The sequence below is a fragment of the Sturnus vulgaris genome, chromosome 7 (assembly GCF_052056855.1).
Source record: "Sturnus vulgaris isolate bStuVul1 chromosome 7, bStuVul1.hap1, whole genome shotgun sequence".
Taxonomy (NCBI): domain Eukaryota; kingdom Metazoa; phylum Chordata; class Aves; order Passeriformes; family Sturnidae; genus Sturnus; species Sturnus vulgaris.
This window is the reverse complement of record NC_142249.1, coordinates 18,901,906-18,917,416: the sequence shown is the minus strand read 5'-3', so window position 1 is coordinate 18,917,416 and position 15,511 is coordinate 18,901,906. Positions and strand designations below refer to the sequence as shown.

The 15,511-nt window shown below is 38.6% G+C and overlaps 1 protein-coding gene and 1 long non-coding RNA gene across 3 annotated transcripts in view; one reads left to right on the top strand and one right to left on the bottom strand.

Annotated features, from left to right (window-relative positions):
- The window catches only part of PDE11A (phosphodiesterase 11A), a 106,356-nt gene that overhangs the window by 68,904 nt on the left and 21,941 nt on the right, over positions 1–15,511 (bottom strand). Inside the window, exon 1 of one of the 2 annotated variants that reach the window (XM_088167968.1) lies at positions 1,537–1,661. The exons of the other annotated variant lie outside the window; for it this stretch is intronic. The gene's annotated coding sequence lies outside the window, so the exon portion shown is untranslated. Of the gene's footprint in view, positions 1–1,536; positions 1,662–15,511 lie in introns of those variants that run through there. 2 annotated transcript variants of the gene reach the window in all.
- The window catches only part of LOC148223188 (uncharacterized), a 97,689-nt gene that overhangs the window by 64,005 nt on the left and 18,173 nt on the right, over positions 1–15,511 (top strand). The gene's annotated exons all lie outside the window — the stretch shown is intronic.

Sequence of the window (15,511 nt, the reverse complement as noted above, 5' to 3'; positions counted from 1 at the left end):
AGTTTCTCTTAATTAACCCTCCAATAAGTATTCTTGAGTAGCAACTACATTCACCTCACAAATTCACAGCAGTGTACAAAAGCTAGAAAGCTGTACTCCCAAGCTGTTCAATATTATATCAGGGCAGGAAACCTATGAAAAGAAGTAGTAGTAGTAATGGGCACTTTCAATATCTCACTTTTTTCTCTTTTAAATTCTATTATTTCATTATTGTATGTTAGGAGTATTAAAACACAACTACCAAGGAAACAAACAGTATAATTACAAGAAGTTTTAGTATTCAGTTATGCAACTACTTACATTTTCACCTAGGTCTTGAAGATGACATATCTTTACTTCAAAACTACTCCAGTAAGATCAAATGCCTGCCCTGACCATAGTTACTTTTGACTTCTCACAGGATATATTTCTATTGCTTTAGTATCTCCACACACCTCCAGACTTGCATCCCCAAAGTCAGACCTTCAAATCCACGATAACTGAAGCAGGAGCTTGATATTTGGAGGTAAAAAGCATTGCCAGTTTCTGCAGTATTAACTACCAGGACAAGTAAGCTACAAACTGTGCTTGTTAGGTGGATACTTTTATTTTATGGCATCAGTTCAGAAACACAGCAGTGCTCCCTCACAATTTTAAAGGGCAGTCTTCCATATGTTTCCTCTTAATAATTGCAATTTTATGGGCCAAAAGTTCCACACCTGGTTGCACAGTTGTCTGGGCACATCAGCATCTGGGCACATCAGCATCACTATAGCAGCACAATGTCCTGAGATGTGATATTCATATTCCTTTCATCTAGCTTCTCGTAGATGATGAAACATAGAATGCATAAGTTAATAAAATGCTTCTTAGTGCTGCTCTGAACATCTAAAAACGAGGGTTTCTTCTCATCCTCTGGGTTTGGATTTCACAATAACTTCACACATGATACAAATATTTTTATCATCAGAAACAGGAAGGAGACCTCTGGCCAAGCTCTTTCTGACAATGCATGTCAAGAGATATCACCTTTCCCTTCACTGCACAGCCTGGGGTCCTTATGGAACCTGCTAACTCTTCCCTTGCTGCATAAGAAAAAACCCTGCTGGCTTCAGCTGCAAAAGAAGGCTGTTTTCTAGAACTGTGTGCCTCACAGGAAGTAAGTTCTGAGATTTTCTCTTATGAGAGGAAGGCATAAAAACAACAAAGTTGCATGTGTGCAGACCTGCAATGCAGAAAGTTATTAGCTAATGGTGAAAAGCAGCCAGTGCTGCAATGGCAGCACACTGCAGAGGTAAAATGTGAGCTTCACGCTTGCTGGCTGGAAAGCTGCCCTGACTTCAGCTTCAGCAAATGCAGTGACATTTACCCTGCTTCCCTGCATACGGCTTTGCCCTCATGGAGCCTTCTCCGAGAGCACTCGCTGCCATAGCTATTCCACATAGTCTAACTCGGCTTCTGGCATACTCCAAGCACCCCCTGCCTGTGGTCAGAAAAGAAAACAATTCTGATGTCTGACAGAAGAAAGAAGCTTCTCAGTAATGCTTGTGTACTCACTCTGGCACAAACTCCAGGTTGAGCTCTCAGCAAATGCCTGTCTGGTTCAGTTGTTTTCTTTAGCGGCCACAGGAGCCACTTCTCTTTACACAGCTTGCTTGGTGAGCCTGTGGGGAAAGGAGCTAGTACAGCCTTCCTAGAAAGAGAAAAGAAGTCCTTTCAAAGGAAATGTTTTTGCTATAGTTTAAAGTGATAAATGTTTTGTGGACATACTTGAAACCAAATCAGGAAAGGCAGCTGCCCTTTAAAACGTTTCCTAATGTGTTCAAAATAGGTTCAGAGAATTAAATATTCTACTGAATTCTGAAAGCAATAAACCAAATCCAATTGCAAAATGGTTAAACACAAGTGCTCGTCCAAAATCCATTACCTCCTGCCAGCTGTGGAGGATCTGGCAAGTCACACATCTGATAAAATCTAATTGTCAATTAAGTTCGCAATTCTAAGAAATAGTTACCAACATTATTATTTTTCCACCCCAAACATGGAAAGGATAATTGGTTGGTAAAACCACTCCATGAATTGTAGGCACCCAAATAGGGCACTTGTATCGCTGAACCTGCAGAGGTTCTTGGGCCAATCTTCTACTGCTTTTTTTTGCCTTTTTTTTTTTTAAGTTTGTATTTGCATGTGATTATTAATGCAGTACCATAAAAATGCGCTAATGCTTGCAAACATCCAGCGGCATCTCTGCCCTACAAAGCTCGCTATCCTACTCTGGAAGCTCTTGGTGTCTGTAAACAGCCTGAAAAGGACCACGGGAGCAATGCTTCAGCACTGACTCTGTACTTGCCTGCCTCATAGAATTACTGGCACACATTCAAACGAGATAACTGCATCACCAGACAGATTACAAAACATGTCTCTGGTAGAAGCAGACTTATTATAGTTCTAAAACCTGACTCCTATGTAGGTCACTGTCCTCACAAGCCGTGGCACTGGGAGACTGATGCCTGCAGGACCAAAGGGCAGGAGAGGGTGGCAGTGCAGCCAAATGTGCTCAACTCGGATTTTTCTGCAGGCCCCATCACTGCCCTCTAGTTGTTCAACACAACCTCATCTATTTTCTGCTATGCACTCAAGGTCTTTAAATCGGGAAAAAAAAAAAAGAACACACTGAACTTGATTTAAAGTAATACACCTGTAAGATTGTTTATACAGTCAGAACACATCTACTAATCTTATTTTTTTTCTGGCAGGTATTTGAACATTTCTTGACACAGTCACTTTATAGCTAGATATTATCCATTATTCCCCTCATTACCTGGGTTTGAACCTCAAAAAAATCAAAATGAGCCATGCTGAATTATACTGTCAAAAAACCAAAAACATAGGAAGCTGCTATTAGACCAATTTTTAACAGTATTTGGTAGGACATAAACATTTTAAAATTGCATTAAATTTAGAAGTTGGTATAAAATGAAAAGGAGAATAACTGTACTGTAAATTTCCATACAACACCTCATTTCAAATGCTCCAAATGAATCTGAAATATGAAAACATTTCTGCTAAAGACTAGAAAGCCAAAAATAAATATATGTAAAATGGATGCTATTCTAGGATCCAATCATCTGATCTCCTACATGCAAAATCCAGCTATTTTCACTGGAAATGTCTCTATATTTTACACAAACCTGAATCAGTGATGCCCACTAATAAGCCCCATTCCAGCAAACATGTCAAACTGCCACTCAGTTATTCAACATGTGATATTAAGCCGGGATTTCCAGAAGGGAAAATGAGGACAAGAGGAGGAAAAAGTTTCACGAGTTATATCAGTGTTTCTATTAAAATCAGAAGTGTATGAACTGAAAAAGAGTAGAGGTAGCAGATAAGGAGCATCACCATGCCAGTGTAAGCACCTGTATGACCAATGCCTGGCATTAACACTTAGCCCTAGGGCTTCAACAAATGTGCATTGAGCTATAAAGCAAGGAAAACTCAGCTTGCAGGCAGCCCAAAGGAGGGCTGCAAAATGACAGCAGTATGATTAAACCAGTGAACCAACGTGTTTCTATGTCCTGAATATACTGACAGCCACGGAGACTCCTCACTGCCAGGGCTGCTGAGGACTCTCAGATCTGGATGATGGAGGCATGGGCTATGTCTGTGGGACCACCCAACAGTTATAAATGATATTTCTTCATCAGCTCTAGAGTTTCCACCCATTGAGCATTGGCAGGGCTTTGTAGTGAAGTCTTACAGAGAAATGCTAAGTAGCTTTTATTAGTTCACCTGAAATAGCAGGAATAAAAAACATCCCAAAAGACCATGAATCCTCGAAACCACAACTCCTACCCACAAATAAAGTTCCTCTCCATCAAAGGATGAACATGAGTTATATTTGAAACATCTAACTTATATCATTACCTTAAAAAAAAAAAAATCGAGCAGAGATAATTCACAGAAGACATTTCTCCTGTGCAATGATTTCCAGAGAGTCTAAGAGGGGCTATTACTGCCTGGCTGCTCTGCTCTGCCCTGTTTGGAGAGGAGTCACTAGAGGCCAGCCCCCAAGCACAGGAGCCTGCAGTTGTTATGTAAGGCAGGCAGTTCTGCAGTGCCTAAACCTGAGTGTCTCAAAGCACTTTGGCAGAGCATGAACAAAGTTTTACAGCAGCAATGTCAGGTAGTAATTTTTATCTAGAGACAGCAAAACTGAGCCAAAGAAAAATTAACTGATTTCTGAAAGGGAGGAAAAAGGTCACAAAGAAAGATTTTGTCAAAATTTTGGAAAGACTCCTGGCTTGCACTATGCTTGAATCAGTGGAACCAGCTTTATAAATGTCACTGCATGAGATGGGAAGATCTTCATATTGGCAAAGTGAGAGCTGTGAAGACTGATACTACCAGTGCTAAAAATAGGAATTGCAGATCAGACCTTTAAATTGGCATAGGAGAATTAATAAGTATCACCTCAAAGCTATCTTTCCTATGACACAAGTGCAAACTGTGATCTTACCATTTCAAGTTGCACTCATCTGTTACCTAGCAGACAATATATATAATAATTGACCATGCTAATTGAATGGCATTGAAACCAAGAGATAAATTCCATATGCATCCATACAATAGAATGTCTTCAATCTTCATGTCACAGTTCTACTGACAACTCCATTACCAACGCCCCATTCTTGTTCATGATGAGAAAAAGAGATTTATTTACTTACTTCCTGCTGCAGACCATTAGTATTTAAGTACACAAACTGAAAACTACTTCTACTAATTCTTGACTTTTCCGTAACTAGATGAAGATGCCTGCTTTCATTTTTTGTATGAATTAAAATCTTCTCTTTAGAGCCACAGTGCAGATACAAGACCAGAATCATAAACTGGCTGAGACTGGATGGGGCCTTTGGAGGTCACCTAATCCAACACTCTGTGCTCAAGCAGGACGGCCTAAAGTTTTTTGCTTTGTCTAGACAGCTTTTGAATATCTCCAAGGATGATGATTCCACAACCTCTCTGAGCAACTTGTCTGTCTCTCTCACAATAAAAAGTGTATCCTGACTTTCAGAGTTTTCTGTGATTAAGCATAAATTCATTGCCTCTTCTCCTGCCACTTGGCACAGAAAAGAGCCTGGCTATGCCATCTTTGTATCCTAACATCCCCTATTTATACACATGAGCTAAACAGTCAGCTCTTCTTTGCTAAACAGTCCCAGCTCCCTAAGCCTTTCCTCATAGGGGAGATGCTTCAGTTCCTTAATCCTTTCTGTACCTTTATTGGACTCTATCCAATACATTCATGGGCATACTTGTACTGGGAAGCCCACAACTGGACGTGTTGTGTAGGGTCATGAGTGAAACTTAATCCTGCTGTTGTATGAATGCTGTGTGCAGTCTAACAAAGAAAAGATTTAGCTAATTTATATACAGCAGTCTGCACTGAGATCCCAGTGATATTAATAAGTTTTTATTCAGGTTCTTCTCTCACATACTTCAAGATGTGTTTTTTGATTTTTGACGAAGAAATTACTTGAACAGTAGCCTTTTTTTTCCATACTGGACTTTGTTTAAGAGAGAATGTTGCTGGCAGAACTTACTGCAGATGCCTGATCCTTTACCATGCTGAGCTCCTCTTTCAGCAAGGTGGGCATTTTTGTCTGACTGAAGTAGCTAATGTCAGCAAAACCTTCCAACTGAAGCTCCAACTGGAACACAAAAGCCTGAATCTAGCACATTAACCAACCAGGTTATGTTGTGCCTGATGTGAATACATTCATCTCACCCAACTTCTCACTGTTTGCAGCATCATTTCCAGGGAGATGGAAAAGATTGGCTCTGTTCCACAAGGAAAAAAATGTCAAGCAATTTTTCGTAAGTGAGATGCATAATTTGGTGACAGCTTAAAAGCAAGCCAGGGAGTCAAGACACCAACTGTATTCTCTTACATTACTGCTTGACAAACAAAACATCTCTAGTGTTTCTTAGGCAACAAAAATTTTACCCTCAAACAGAAAAAGTCTTCAACTGAGTGGAAATATTCCATAAAGGACAACAAATAGCATAAGTGACCCTTTCTTTCATCACATCATTTTATATCTCTCTTCCAACCAAAATGCATCTGTACCTTGACCCTTTCTTCCATAATACATAGAAGCACAACACAACATAATCACATCATACTTTGTATATATATATCCTTATATTATTTTGTTGAGTTCCTCCTCAACATTGGGAAATTTGCCAGTGGTCTTCTACATTTTCCTATTTTGAATTTATGTATATTTAGTGACTAATATGGTACTGAATGTCATGGCACTTCATGCTGGTGGCACTTGCCTACTCTTGTATTTCTATAGAGAGTCACTCTTAGTCTTTTTCCTACTTTTTAAGATGAAAAATAATGGTAAGGAATGCAGTGTATTTTGAATGTATCATTTTTACTCATAAATTTTTTCATCGGATTGCAATGTTTCTACAAAAGCACAAAATCTTATTCTTGCAGAATTGATTATACAACTGGACACACTTGACACATGCTGTTATTTGAGTCTGATTATACAAATTAGGTAGTCTGAACTGGTATCAATTATAGCATTTCCAGACCTGATTAAAAGTACTTCTAACATATTGTAATTTCTACCAATTACAGTTTGATAATGTTTCACATGAGGAAGTAGGGGAATAAACCCTACAAGCCTTTGCCTTTAAGAAAACAGCACAAACCCTCATGTTGAATTCATATCTGAGGTAGAAAGGAAGAAAGCACTGTACAGTAATAATATCTTTAGAACAGTTACTAGGTAAAGTGACAGAGAATTTGCTGGAAGGAAATTTAGCTGCTCTTAGTGGTTTGAGGCAACTACTGAATTGGTGACAAATGAAAAGTAACCTGATTCCAAGACAATAGAATAACTTCTAAAACCACAAGAAAGAAGAAGGCTAATTTTTGTTTCAAATGAAATGAAATTTTGAAAGATCATCACAAAGTACAGAAAAATTCCTGAACTGCTTTCTTAATAAAACTATTTATAGGAAAGTATGTTGAGCAATTATGTATTACCTCTCCTTTATTATGAACACAGTTTCAAGAAACAATAGCAGAAAAGTAGCTGAGCCAAATAGTGCTCTGATTTACATTACAGAGTTATACCTCTGACATCTTTATTTGGATTTACATGGTTGCAATTTACAGAATTGGGTTGTCTTTAGAAATGTAGAAAGGTGTTTGATTCCTCAGGCCATTTTTAATCAGCTCTGGCTGTACTAATTTCACTGAAGGCAGGCTGACGTTAGTTTTTTTTTTACCTTTCCCGGCAGATGTCAGTCAGAAGAAACTGAGTCTAAATATTAACAGAATTTCTGTGGAACCAAGTAATCTCTAATATAGCCTGAATGGTTTGAAATTCCTTGCTTTTTCTGTAATTATATTCTATGTTTAGCAGGATGTCCAAATACCATATTTTACTGTTTAGTCCATGCACAAGAATGTGCCAACCGAAAAAGGAAAGGAGATTCTCATCTCTGCACAGAACTTTGAATCCTAACTGTAATTTCATTGACAGTATGCAAAAGAATATGATGCCTTTTGATAAGACCTAACCTCAATATTTTAGAGAAAGTGATCCAAACTTGTGCTTCAGTTTTCTGTCTTCACTGCAAAAATGGGGAAAAGAAGACATATGGCAAAAAAGATTGTCCAACAAATAGTAAAATGTGCAACTTATGAAGATAAACAACTATTCAATCTGCTGTATTCAAAACATACCAGTTCTAGGACACAAATGTGCTTTCATATGAAAAAAGATCCACTTTCTTCTGTCTTTAAACTTTAGTTATAAAAATAATTTGAATCCTATTTGAAAATTCAGTTGTTTTGCTGAGAACCCTCACCTGGCATCAGGATTAAAGGTATAGCCTTTCAGCTTCACTTAAGCCTTGAAAGGATAAAATTTGCCAGACCAGTTAAAACTAAATGAGGCATGTTCTTGAACTAAAAGCTCATTTTTTCTTTCCTTTGAATTCTCTCCAAAGCCAGCACTTTATCCTAAATACGATTTTGGTATTTGTTGATTTCTTCATTACATCTTCCATTATTAGCCCTGCAACCAAAGGAGGTCAATATCATTAACTGTTTCCAGTTTCAACTCGTGAAATTTTAAAAAGAAAATCAAATAGTGATTTGGATACTTCCTTAATTCCTTAGAACTTAAAAGTATGTGTTCTAAAACAATGGTTTATAGAAAGCAGCTGTGACACACATTTGTGTATGTTACTTTGAAATTGTGATAATTCACTCAGTAAATTGGTGACTTACAAAACTGCCTTTTGAGCATGACTGACCAACAAGGTACTGGGAGAAGCACTGGATTCCATATTACTGCACCTAAGAGTTTTAAGTCTGGGTGGGCTTCAGCATACTGATATAAAAAATTTATTTTCTGTGCTGCAGACTTCAAGGGGCTGATGAAAGTGTGTGGGCTGGTTTGGATGTGAGCCATGTTTTTTCCACACATCATTGTGTCTCCTGCACTAATGACTCACACCTGCACATGCTGCTATCTGATTTCTAGACAAAGTTATTTATAAACTGGAACTGCACTGCTGAATTCTGGCGGTGTAACTATACCAGTCATTATTTACCTAAAGCGCTTGTCTGTGAAGCACAGACAATCTGGGGACATGGGGTTCGCTCGCCTTTGAGGAGCTGTGAAAACTGCATGCAGCTTCTCCCTGATAAAACACACATTGCAATTTTATCTTGCACACTTCTATGGATTTGATGTGGTAACATGCTACTTTTCACATGGCTGCAAGATAAACACAGGATTCCAGGGTCCCACACACAAAGAAAAAGCCCATCCTATCTTCTCTCACAGCAGCTACTGGAATTATTTCCTATAGCAGTGTTTTATACTTGAAGACTTGCATGTTGCAGACTTCAGAAAAAAAAAAAGCAGCTACTTTATTCAAGCAAAAATATGGTTGCCCCAAGCTTAAGATTATAGTCTTGTCTCCAGTCAATCACTGGTCCAGAAAAGTATTTAAATTTTCACATTACAGTCTGTGCCCTCAGACACTCTTCCCCAGTGCTCAGGCTTTTGCTAGCTGTGATTGTAGAAGCATCAGCATTTGGTACCAATTACATATCTCTTTCTCCTTTATCTGCAAGTGGTCATGGACTGATTTTCCTACAGCTTCACATGAGGCCATTTGTCTTTCTTTCTTTGGGGCAACAAACAGAAGAAGGGCGCAGAAGAACAGTTCAGAACAATTGCCTAAATGACCTCTTAGTGAGAAGAGCATCATGAAACATACAATGGGTCACATCCTCAGAGAGATAAAACAGTCATCTGCTGCAGTGTAAATTTTCAAATATATTAATCTCACACCTAGTAAGCACGCAGCATCCTGCCCTGTAATTCTGAAAATCATATAATGTTTTCAATCTTGGATTGAAATGATTGTATATCTAAACAAAGGCCTGTTTAAATGAAAAAAAAAGCAAAAAACCAAAAAACCCCCAAACCCCAATAAGTAAGCCTTTATACAGAAAATCAGGTATATAAGCAAGCCTGTTACTTACAGACATGCATTTTCCTTCCAGCAACACAAGGTTCTTCCACACATAAACTTATGTACACTTCTCACTGTGTGCCTCAGAAGAAAAACCCTAAATTATTAATATTAATATGGCTGTTGAACTGCACACTGGAGAGCATTTGATTTCAGGTAGCTGAGTTGTGTTCAGAAATCAATATGCTGCTGTCTTCCTTGGTGCAAACTTACTGATGTTAAGGGTTTGCTCCTGCCTACGTTATTAGCAGCTCAATAAGGGCCAAATGATTTTAAACTTTTATGGATCACTCAGCTAAATAAGGCTTCACGTCCAGTTAAGTAGTATCAGAGTTAATTAGCCTTTAAGTAGTATCAGAGTTAATTTAGCTTGATTCTGTAGTACCTGAAGTTAAAATATTTCGCAAACTGAGTAAGGATATATTGTCTTTAAGCTACAGAAATAATAGGAAAGCTATTTCCTTTCATCATACAGGCTATGTTCCCCTCATAGATATTTTACTAAAAAGTGCAAGAATAGAACAGTGTTCTTTTATTTGATTAGGGTTTGAGTAGGTTTGCTCTTTTTTTGTCTCCATAATTTTGGACTGCACAAGTTGACATTAATCAAGCAATGAATACTCACCAAAGCAAGGCTGTCTGATCAGGGAAGTGCCCTGAGTCATCCACCCTTGCTTCTTACAGGTGAGTAGAAGCACAACAAAAAAAATTCAAATTTAGTTCACTGCACATTTGTCCGTATTTTCTCTCCTTCTGCTTTTTCTCCCTTTCCATGAGTTTTAATATTTTCCTAATGCCCAGTATTTCTTATCAGCTTAAGAAACTACCATTCTTGGTTTAGAGTATCTTTTGATATGCATTCAATCTTGTTGCAGCTCTTACATCCACTCATTTTTCCATCTTTTCTGTCTCATTTTTTAGTTTATTCTCTTCTTAAAATTATTATTTTCAACTTCATCTCTGTTAATGAAGCAACTAATTTCTATAATAGTTCGCAAAATGAAAAAATGTCTAGAATTCATTAGGTATTATTTTTTTAATAGTAAGAAATTCACTACTTCCATAAGGAAAGTATTTTCTTTATTCATGGAACTAGAACAGCCCAAGAATTGGTGAATTCTGCAGGCCTGCCTGTAAATTGTCCTGAAATACTAGACTGTCTTGTAAATGGAATTTGTTCTTGCTACCTTTTCATTACAAATACCTGTGTCACAGTGAATTTTATGGTGTTTTTAGGAACTGAACTCAGAGCATAAATTGATTTCACTGAAAAAGACCAATAGGTGGTGCAGTGCTATCAAATCCAAAGAATCAAAAAGCTCTATATCCTTATATAAATTGCCTAAGGCATTTTATAAATAAAGAGCTTGCTGCAAAGACTATCGAATCTGAAAAAAGATGATTTTTAATTTGTAACTGTAGATCTGTAGAAAAAAAAAAACCAAAACCAACCTAATAAAAAAAAAAAAACAGGAAAAAACCTCCAAACCACTGGGAAAAAAATCTTGTCTCATTGAGGAGATATTTCTGATCATGAGACAATTAAACAGGTACAGATTTAATATCTATATTTTGATAGAAGTACTGAATTTTACACACTGATTTAGGCCCACTTACACACTCTCTTCAGGCCCATTTAGCACACTTGTGACTACAAGTTGGTGTCATTAAAAGAACTACACTAAAGAAGTAGATATTGCTTTGAAGCAATGTTATTTTTATATAGTGAATGTATTAATTCATCAGGTTGAAACAAGAAGAAAATAATCATGAGCACATTTTTTGCTCTAAGTGCTGACCCTCTGAGCTAGCCTTCAGACAAAAACTAATCTTTCTCAGGGCTCTGCTAATTCTCCCTCCCACAAACCTCTCTTATTTCTGCTTATACAAGCACATACCACATGAGTAGGTTTCTCTGTTTCCTGCTGTGACAAGTGCACCTCAGTTTGGGAACATCTGCTGGCTTGAGCCTTATATTCCATAAAGGAGCCTCATTGCTTCATGTGGCTATCAATACATGAAGAGCCCAGGGATTTAAGGTACTGACTTTAAGGTTTAGCCCAACACTTGAAATGATAACATGCACATTATTAATGCACTTTCTATTCCATTGAGCAATGTGAAATAAAGAACACTCTCTTACTGTGTCCAGTTCTGGGCACCTCAGTACGAGAGAGGCATGGAAATCCTGGAGCAGGTCCAGTGGAGGGGTTCAGTGATTAGGGGACTGGAGCACCTCTTACAAGCAAAGTGTGAGGGAGCTGAGTGGTGCCAGCAACAGGACAAAATGCAGCGTGCAGAAAACTGATTCACAGGAAGTTCCATGTGAATATGAGAATTTCTTTACCGTGTAGCCTTTTGAACATGCAGAAGTTGTTATAAAACCAAAAGATTTTTTGCCACCACCAAACACTTGTTCAGTGTTTGAATGAGAAGTGACACATGACTTCTATCAAATAGAAAATCTATTGAGACTCTTACCTCTGTCACAAACACTACCATCTGCACAAGGCGTAAGGAGAAAGACAGATGCTAGCAAAAGCATGGCAACAGGATAAAAGGGAATATGCTGAAGAAAGACAACACTGCTTGTTGCAAAAATGGTGATGCAGCTGGTTGAAGTAGGAGGAGAAAAATGAGAGATGTAGAATGAGCCAAGCAAAACTAGCAAGCAGAATGACAAAGTTCTGAAGATGCAATTAAAAGAAAAAAAACTTTTTAAAACCACATGAACAGTGTTGGGCTTTTCACAGTACCCAAGCTGTGTATATCCCAGCTCACAGCCAAGAAGTCTTTTCCAGAACTTTGATGTGCAATAGCTTGACAAAGAAAATATTTTCAAAAACAGTTTGAGGAAAAAAAAATATTTTGAATACACTAAAAGAAAAAAGGCAAAATTCAAAGGAGTTTCTTCTTGAGGGAAAAAAACCCAAACGTTCACCTCAAACATCTAAAATGTGATAAAGCTGTAAGTCGCTGAAAAATATTCTGTTGGAAAATGTTCAGCCACCTTCAGCATCTAATAAAAGGAAATGTTCAATTTTTAATAATTGATGATACATGCAGAGATGCTGGATAATTTTAAGGACAAGCAGGGAGACAGCTATTGACTGCAAGCCATTTCTTGGCTCAGGTAGCCATAAGACTATTTTTGAATGATGATATCTGAAGCACACTTAAAGTCTCTTCATCTTGTCAGCCTCAGATGAACGCTGACGAGTGGGACACAAATAAGGTCTGAGGCTACACAACAAAGCCAGGACAAAGAAATAGCAAACATTGTTTGTTCAGTATTTAAGGCAGACGTGAGAAGCCTCTCCTAGGCAGGTGACAGACGCAGAAGTGCGAGTGAGAGAAGTTCTGTTCAGCCGGATTTCGAGGCAGTCAGAAGGGATCAGGAGCTCGAGGCGCCGGCTGGCGCCGTAGTGCTTGGCATCCACTTGATGGCACTGTGAGCGGGGACGGGGCTGGCAGCGGGGACAGCGCCCCGCGCTCCCACCGCGCCCCGGAGGATGGCACCGAGCGGGCTGCACCTGGAGAGATGCCCACACGTCCAGCCTGCCCAGCCTAAAGCCGGGCTGCACCTGGAGAGATGCCCACACTTCCAGCCTGCCCAGCCTAAAGCCGGGCTGCGCTCGGACGGAGTCAATGTCTATCCCAAAGCGCAGAGGCACCATAAGGATGGCTAACTTGATTTACGCTTAGTTAACACTTACAAAACATGCTGCTGTGCTAAAAGTGTACAAAAATAGCAGAAACATGAAGCTGTAGGAGAGTCACCCCTTATCTTTGGGAGCCCCTACTCTAGCTGTATGTGCTCACTTAGGTTGGTAGTGTCATCACCACCAAAGAGGAATGCAAGCCACTAGAGGGGGTGAGACCCTTTCCTGGTAGCACACGAGTGCGAGCCTCAAGCACAGGAGCGCAGGATGCTTTCCATCACTTGTCGCTGTGTCCCCAGCCTGGGTCTGCCACAGCTTTTCACTCCCTCAGCCTTGCCTGCCTCCACTTCTTCTCTCCCTGCTGCAAAAACCTGTCTTAAAGTGGTAACAGTTTCTGTATCCCTACATGTGATTCTAAATTCTGTTTAACAATCAGCCCATGCCTGTTTGGGTTTTTTTCCTGTGACGAATGAAAGAGATAAGGTATCAGCATGCAGCTCTGGTTACTGCAAAAGTACAGTCACAAGACCACAGATTTGAGTATTAATTCAGTAGTCCAATGTCATACAAACGGGAGAATTATAACCATGCCATTAGGCATGGCAGCAGATACTCACTGCAGCAGCTACTGCAGAGACCTCTGTCCTCCAAGAAAAGCAGAATCAACTCACAAAATTAAAATCTTGAGAGAAAAGGAAGTGCAAAATAATTCCATTAAAGAAAAAAATCTAATAGAGTGCTGCTTTTGTAACTCTGCCATTGTAAAAGATACATCCAGATACACAATGTTCTGGTTATTGTTACTGATACTCACTTTCATGATTCACAGTTATATTCAAGTGTTCATAATTATATTTCTATAAAGTCTCACTGTAACGTCCCATCAGAAGTGCAGCAACTATGCCAGAAAAGCAGGTTCTGTTTAAAAATATTCATGAGGTACTGTTTTAACAGTTAGATGCTTCCTGCTCCAACATCACATTCTACTACAAGCATCTCATATTTAATCTTTTTATATAAGCAAATATAGATCTTAGTATCTGACTTGACATATCTATTCTAATAAAATCCACAAAACTGACAGCAGATGCAAAACAGAAGGCCATGCATATTATAATAAAATTAAATTAGAATCAATTCTGATTATTCATCTCTAGTTCAGTTTTCATTAAAAGAAAGTCTAAGTACCTGATGAAACAATAATTGAAGTGTTTTGTTTTAATATTCAGGATGTACTACTGAAGTATGACATCAGCAAGGAGCATGATCTCATTTTCATATTCATTTTATTGAATTCTCCTTGTACACAGATGCTTATCAAATAAGTTTCTCACCATTCCTACTCTAAGAATGGAATTTAATTTTTAAATATCAATTTAATTTTTAAAGAATGCTAAAAGCTGTAATAGGTTGAGAGGAAAAAAAAACCCCAACCAACCAACAACCCCCACGTCTTTATTCTTCCAAAAGCAAGCATTAATACAACAACTTCAGACTGATAGCTGAGCACATAAAAGGCTCGAGCTCATTCCCATAGGCTTTTATGGTGACTTTTCACATCTCACTGGAATGGCCTCTGCTTCCTGTGTATGGTGATTTCCTAAAATCCACTTCAGAAAAATAAAATGCTTTCCTTTTCTATATGAACTGCTTGGTCTGGCAGCAACTATTGAGTTCATCACCCAGTGGTCAGTTGTTCATGAAATCACACAAAACCAGAGGTAATTTCTCCACTTATAGGGCAAATGACCATCTCTACATTACATGTTTTTCCAAAACATAGGTTAAGTGCAGTTACTCTAATTTGTTAGTGAGAAACATCTTGTCAATCTGCTGGTTTAACACTCCAGCGGGCAGACTCCAGCTTTTCTAAGTCATCTACATCTTCACTGCTCTAATTTTACCAACGTCTTGAAGTTTAGAATTATTTGATATTGTTTAAGAGACTAGGGATAAGTGTTTACCCTTGACAGAGCTGTATTATAGAGGTGGCATTTCAGCTGCTGTGCATGTCCAGTAGGGTAGCAACAAACTTTGCACCACTGAGAATCAAAATTTATGGACATTCAGGATTAAAAGCTCATGATTTTACACTTTGAGTTGAGGAAGCCCTGAAACCCTAGACTAGAGCAGATTACCAACCTTTGTGATTCAAGCACAGAAGCAAGTACATAGGCCCCACTAGCTATATTTTCTACTTGGGGTGACAGAAAAAGAAAATTCAGATTGTGTTTATGGTAACATGTCTTGGCAAGCTTCCCCCTTTCAAAGCCTCCTCTCCTTGGTAGGGA